General features: G+C 43.3%; 1 pseudogene; it reads left to right on the forward strand.

Moving 5' to 3' along the window:
- The first annotated feature begins 403 nt into the window (after window positions 1–403).
- LOC119192229 lies at window positions 404–6875 on the forward strand (annotated as a pseudogene).
- Window positions 6876–7541: the final 666 nt, after the last annotated feature.

A 7541-nucleotide genomic window follows, 5' to 3' on the forward strand; every position in this document is an offset into this window, starting at 1 on the left:
TCCAATAAAATCAATGCATATGCTCATAGCGAAGTAACACAATATTTAAATGTTGTTAATAATGTTGCTATCTTTAAGAAAACGTCTACGGGTTCTTTAGGGCAAAATTTAGTGACGCCAAAGTCGGTACCAATTAATCCTAGAAACATCCGAAACATGTCCGTTGGTAAACCCGCATCACCGGACGATGGTGTTAAAGAAAATGGTCCTAATAAATTTGTAAAAATATCCGTGTAAAGAAATAAACCAGGGTCTAAACGATGTACAAACCCAACTCAAATAAATTTTAGATTATCTACAAATGTAAGTGTCGAATTTAATCAAACTACAAAAAGTAATAAAACTTCACGGGAAGCTAAGAAGAGTGGTTCTGGAAATTATGATAAAGTAACATCACAAAATCCAGCGCCTTAGAAAATGATACTAAAGTAATAAACCAAAAAAAATATGAGACTCTTTCCGTAAAAGATATAGAACTAAAAGATATTTCCATGATTGCTACTGAAAGTAAAGGCAAATCGGAATAATTTTCGGAATATGTAGCGGATCAGGAAAAACTTTTCCAGGCGTTAGAGAATTCCAAAGACAATTGTTTTGATGTAATAAAACCAGAGATCAAAAAGGATTCGAGGAATTATTGGATACTGAAGCAGATCCAAGCGGAACTCTCGGTGATAACGATTACTTCGAAATGAAAGAATTTACTGAAATGAAAAGTCTATTTGAAAGTATTGAAATCTTAGATGTTAAAAAGAACCTTATAAAGGATTCCAAAGGAAATAGGTGTGATAAGGACAACGACAATAGTATTGAACTCTTAGATGCACATAATAACGCTGTTAAGGATGCCAAAGGATGTAGGAGCGATAAGGACAAGGAATACCAAATGGATCATGTAATAGTTAAGGACATGGAAAATATGCAAATCGATGATAAGGATGTGCAAGATGTAGAAGCTGATAGATTGGATATTGAAAAGGGACAGATGGAAAAAAACGATATTCAAACTAATCTGAAAACTAATAACGATGATCAAGCTGAAGCCAGTGATCATTGTATAGCTAATAATAAAGATTGCGGTGTGTCTTTAAACTCGAACACCGTGCGCACTGAAAAAAATCTGGATAATTTAAACGTCAAACAAGACGTCGATGATAAATTAACTAAATTGAGTGAAAATAAAACTAGCGACGATCGATACGTATTAGCAGAGCTGCCTAACAATGCTTACGTTTTCCTAACACTTCCTAAGCGCTTGCTTACGCTTACCAATTGTGATGACGTTATGCGAGTGAAAGAATTAGAGGCCAATAATAATATCAATCCGTACATGCCTGGTAACACCGCTGTTGCTAAGCCGGCAAAGAATAAAAAGGAAAAGGCTGTAGTACCTAAAAATAGCGACATGAGGAAAGAGGCATTTAATAAAAACGCTCTGAAAGTGCTGTTATTTGAGAACCAGCTCAGAGGCGATAGACTGATTTCGATCAAAAGCCGATTGTCGCCTATTACGGACGAGGTAGGGGCCCACGTATTGCATGCACTGTACAATTACATGATGCGAAGTGTTGGCGGCGGGTTCTGAAGTGATTGTGTTTTCGCAGGTCGATTCCGCTATACCGTTTAGTTGCATCACAACACCGGAGGTTGTGGCCAGTTGCAACACGACGTCGTCCGCGTCGCAGTCGGCGGTCGCAGTCGATGCCAAGGTGAACTATCTCGACACACTTTCAGCTCCGCCGCTGTTTTATATAATTCATGTTAACTTACACCATTTGCACACTTTTTGATCGTTTTAATCTCGTAACTTACTTTTTAAATTGTTCCTATGTTAAAATGATATTTTTTTGTTGGCTATTTTCAATTCGTTCATGCCTGGTACTTACTGCATTTTATTAATAACGCTTGTGCAAAAAGCCGACTCACGGTGAAACATATAAACTTATATAATATTTCACTTCACCACTAACATAACATCCTATATAGTTGATTCTGTAATGTACAATTATTGATATACGTAAGATAGTCGATCGTCTCAGCGATTCTCCTGGCGGTGCCGACGGAGACGTTGTAGACGTAATACAACGAGACGTTACTTGTAAGTACAAAGCGACAGTGAATTGCCAATACCTCCTAACTGCCGAAATCAACTAAAATTACACTTAAACGTTTAAGGTTTTAAGTTCATTATCTCAAAAGCGAAATTTCAGATGGAAGGTCTTGACAGTTAACCGTCGAAATGCCTGACTTTTTCTGCCGATGATTGGTTTTATTATTTTGGGACAGTTTTGAATTTAAGTTTTACTTTTTTACGCGAGGACAAAACGACCAGTGTACAAATTGGTTTTCTCTGGCTGTTAAGGAAGGCTATTTGTTAATTTTTTTTTCACATAATGATTTCGTTCATACATGTCTTTTGTTCGATGCTAGTAGAGAATTATTTAATTATATTACTACAACTTGCTCTATGACGTATTTACGTTCATTTTCGTATAAAAAATAACATGCAGTCGAACATAGGATTCCCTCCATTTTTAAAGTCGATTAAAAAGTGGAATACGTAAAAATCGAATAAAATATGTTATGCCACCACAATCTTTCGGTGTTACGTGCAAAAATAGAACATCGGCAGAAAAAGTTAGGGTAGACAGAAGTGAGTGTGTGGCGTGGTGCAGCCGCTGCAGCTGGGCTCGAGCTACCGCGCCGTGGCCAGTCTCACGGGCGCCGCGCCCGCGCCCCTGCGCCGCTCGGCCCGCACCCCCGCACCCCCCGCAACCCTCGCCCGAACACGCGCTGCAGGTACGCACGGCACCGAGCTTGGGCGATACAACTACAGGCTGCACACCTGCTCTCTAGAGCGAGTATAGAATACCAAGATAACTTGCAGTATTTCACTTCCGCACCGTGTAAACAATACCGTGAAGCTGGCAGGAGTTGGGGCAAGTCGCAAGGGTATAGAAGTATTGAAATAAAAAAATTTTGGTGACAGTACCCTTAGCCTGAACATGGGGCGCAGGGACAGTTATCTCGACGTTAGCCAACGATCACACAAGTCCCATCGATTATATTGAATTTAACTGTCAAAATTATGTCGAATGGAATCGACCAAATATTCTTATGTTCGTAAGCTGACAGCATCTAAATTTGTCGTATCGTTAATGATCATACTGCGCACCTAAATGCTTGCCTAGTTTAGCTCACGTATTAATAATAATTTCCTTACATTGAAAGTCAACGCTCAAGATCCGTGCCTACACATATAAACTCGCACGTGTTTCAAACAAATAAGGGTCATTTTAATAAACGATTCCAATCTTTACCTTACATCCAATCCCGAGAATACACCAAACAAAATAAGTAATTTGTAACTACTTGTGTTTTAAATACTTCTGATTGGTCCATTTTCGCGGTGGAACGAAAATCTGATTAGGATCGTTTAGTGACAACGGCTGTTATTGTTCATGTTTTAAATTAAAAAAGCTAACAACATAATTTTTGCTATCGTTATAGTCTAATTCTGTTTGATAGATGTGGGAATTCGTATTTCTAATATCTCAAAGAACTAATTATCAACCTGAACTAATAGTCATAATATACACTAGAATTAATACAAAGGGTAACCACATTAACTAATATTAATTTAGGGCGTCATAACTCGTAAGAATAGATTATTAGAGCAAGAAATTTCTCCCCGAAAAAGCAGAAGTACCCGCCAAACGTAAGCTACAATGTAGTTTCTTATAGTTTGGCCTAACCTTCTTTCTTTACTATTTTCTGTATAAAATTGTCTTAGAGCAGCTGTATAGTTTAGCATGATAGTATGTAGTACAAGTTTAGTGATCTTTAAATTCTATCAAGCTCTTCTATCTTTTTTTATGGCACACATCGACGATACCAATATCGACAATAGACGCCGTGAATAAATGATCGTCTTTTACATAAACATCAGACTAATAGTTCTAGCGTAGCTTTCTGTCCAATATTTTGAATTATAATGCAGTTCCCAGCTACCATATATCAGGTAGTTGATAGAATAGGCTATTTGACAGGTATGCAACATAATGACGTATGTATATAAATAATGTTGGCTATTTTTACTAAAAGCCAAAAGTAAAATTAATTTTTACTGGGGTTGCTATGACATCACACGTTTGTAACATCAGCTTTCATCCAAACTAATATGTTTAGTGTTTACAGACCTGTGACGTCATGTGACTTTCGACGCCGTATTACCGGAGTAAGCGTATTGGCATTTTATTTATTTTGTGTGTGTTTTAATGATTTTCAAATGAAATCAGTACGGATAATCATTTAAAATAAACATTTTTAGGGTCCATAGACATTCTCATTAATATGAAATGGTTTTCAGAAACTAGTAAAATAACCGATTAATTTGAAGAGAAATATCGGACATAAGACGTCTAAAGGTTGATATCGTCGATGATTGCACCATTCTGCATTTGAATGAAAGCTAATTCCAAAATAGAAAATTTATTAAATTCTAAATGTCTAATGTTTCTAGTGGTCCAGTGGTGGCATATTCATTCTTTGAATCGCTAGGCGTCTGGGTTCGATTCCCAGTTCGTGTAATCGAAAATTAAAAGGTTTTCTATAAGAAATCGCAAGGTAAGTTAGCGAGTCTCAATGCTTCTGCTTAAATCATATTCTAATTTTATTTACCCTTACGTTTAATTTGGTATGTTTAAACATAGTAGTCTGTTCATCGATTAGTTAATACCTAAAGAAAATGGCTTACAAAGTGAAGTACTAAAGCTAGCCATTTTTTGACCCATGTCACTATGCAATGGAATACGAAACTAACGGTTATATAAAGTTTGTAAATGGTGTAACAATTGAAAAGCAGCTCTGCGATCTGATATAGTTTGAGAACACTTATAATGACATGCTAAAGCTACGCAGTAATACTGTTATACTGCCACTAAATTATAATCGAATCTAAATAACATGCAAAAAAGTAAAAAGCGGAACAATGATGTTTACAATTTGGTTGAATCTTACGTATTGTAACTACATTAAAATTGTGTGCAAATATTTAGTATTACGATAATATTGGTATAAACAATGGTGATATAATATGATTGTCCACTTCTACAGCCGCGCAGCGTGATTCCGAGCAGTTTCAATGGGCTGCCGCTCTCGCGACCCAACTACGGCTCCACGGCCACCACCGCACCCGACGAATACAAGGTTTATACAAGTATACAGCGCAGAGGCACTACGCATACTGAGCACTTACATCTATCCTTGCTTTTTTGTTTAATAATTTCTTCGACCTTGCTTTTACTCTCTGTTTGCAAAGTGTATGACAAAAAGCGAATGCTCATCTAATATCGTTGTTTGCAGAAATCCCTGGATGAAAATGGCAACTCAGTACAAGGATTCAGCTCACCTCTCGCGGGCTCCGCGCAACACAAGAAACCCAGAAGGAAAAAGTCTTCCAAAAACGAGACCGTCATCGATTGCAGACAGATAGATGGTTACCAAGGCGACAAGGACGTGAACGAGCTGCTGCGGTTCATCGAGTCCAACGCAGAGAGCGCGCGCGCCCAAGCTCGGCCGCGCCAAGCACCGGGACGACGCCGACGACAAGGCCGGCAAGAAGCGCTCCACCGAGCGCCGCAAGGACAAGGACAAGGTCAAGCGCGCCACCTCGCTCGAGGAGGTGTCGCGCACCAAGCTCGAGGACCTCACCGCCGGCCCGCGCCGCGCCGACCTGCCGCACCACTCGCACCACTCGCACCACCCGCACCACCCGCCCGCCGGCAAGCCCGAGCGCCGCTCCTGGGGCGACACGCGCGAACCTGACCACGACGACCCCACCACCGAGCTCACAGACTTCCAGACCGTCACCAAGAAACGCAAGCAACGCCGTCGCGCCGACGAGCCCGCGCCGCGTCGCCCCAGAGCTCCCTCGCCGCCCGGACCGCGCCAAGCGCCGCCCTCCGCGCCGCCCTCCGAGCGCAGCAACGATTCCAACGACGACCTCGACTCTGCGCACTCGCCGCCACCCGCCGCGCCGCCCGCGCAGCCGCACGCTTCATACGCGGACATCGCGCGCACGCGTCACAACATCCCCGACTTGATCGAATCGTGTAACTTCTACGCGGAGGGCGAGGGTGAGGCGCGGCGTGCCGCGGATGTCCCGCCGCCGCCGCCCGCCGACGCGGACGGCTACCCCGCGCTGGAGGTGCGCGCGCCGGCGGCGGGGCGCCGCAGAGACGGGCGCGATGCCAAGCCGCCGCCGCCCTGCGTGCGCCGCGACCGCAAGGCGCTCGAGCCGCGCGCCGCCGACGGCCCCGCGCCCGACGTGGTGGCCGACCGCCGCCCGCCCGTCATCCTGCTCGACGCCGCCGCGCGCCCCGGCGACATGGACGGCGTCACCTTCGGCTTCGACATCAACGAACAGCTGCTGAGCGGCCCGGCGCGGCGCCCGCGCTGCGACCTGGTGCGGAGACGCGCTGGAGGGCGGCGCGGGGGGCGGGGTGGCGGTGCGCGCGGGCTGCGCGGCGCTGCGCTACGTGCCGCCCGACCCGCCCGCGGACACGCACCACCTGCACCAGATCATCGACTACGTCGGCAACGGTCAGTATTGCTTTTTTGTTTGGATTCATTTGAATAACTATTGCCATCCATCCATATTTAAAAACGAAAAGCCATTAGATCGTTAAAATCAGGATTTGTAATATATAAATAACCCTGATGACTATGACATTGTGAACTATTGTGTTTAACTCTACACACGTATTGTTCTCGGTGCGACAGCGTGGGAGGACGTGGTGCGATGCGGCGGCGGCAAGGTGCGGTACTTCAGCGAGTAGCGGCGTCGGCGTGCGAGTTTCGCACGCCCCGAGCCCTCTACGCGTGTGTATCGGATTATATTTTTGTCGCTTAAATTAAGAGAAATATTGAGTGGAGTGCGCGAACCCTGTGATCTCTACGTACTCTGACGGACAGTGCGCGGGAGAGCGACGGTCGGACGCTGCAAGCGTAATGCCCTCTCATACCGAACGTACTAAAGTGAGTGAAGGTGAACTAGTGACGGTGAGCGATGTGGGACGCCGCGAGCGTGCAGCGGCGCAGCTGCGACACACGCGGCGCGGTCACAGAACGAGACTTAACCGAGAACTACCTACGGCATTTAATGTTCAATGTACACTTAAAAATCATAAAAAAATAATATTATAAGGTTAGTCGAAAACTCAATGTTTGTATTTATTTGAGATTATGTAGTCTGACGCGCAATAATGTAACTAAAGTTCGATTTAATTGATTGTTAATTTGAATCTTCCTGAGCATGATATTTGTCGCTTGTATTTTTGAATTTTTCGTGTTTTGCATACATGTGACTGTATTTCCCAAGTTAAAGTTTGTATTGTTACCAAACTACACAATATTACCAGATAAAAGGAGAATTATCGGAAGAACTAAAAAATATAGAAAAGATTGTGTTTAATTCATTAGACTGTTGGAAATAATGAGAAGAGAGTGCGTTTGTAATGGTATCGCATTAACTGCTGAGT

Source organism: Manduca sexta, unplaced genomic scaffold, assembly GCF_014839805.1.
Source record: "Manduca sexta isolate Smith_Timp_Sample1 unplaced genomic scaffold, JHU_Msex_v1.0 HiC_scaffold_250, whole genome shotgun sequence".
Taxonomy (NCBI): domain Eukaryota; kingdom Metazoa; phylum Arthropoda; class Insecta; order Lepidoptera; family Sphingidae; genus Manduca; species Manduca sexta.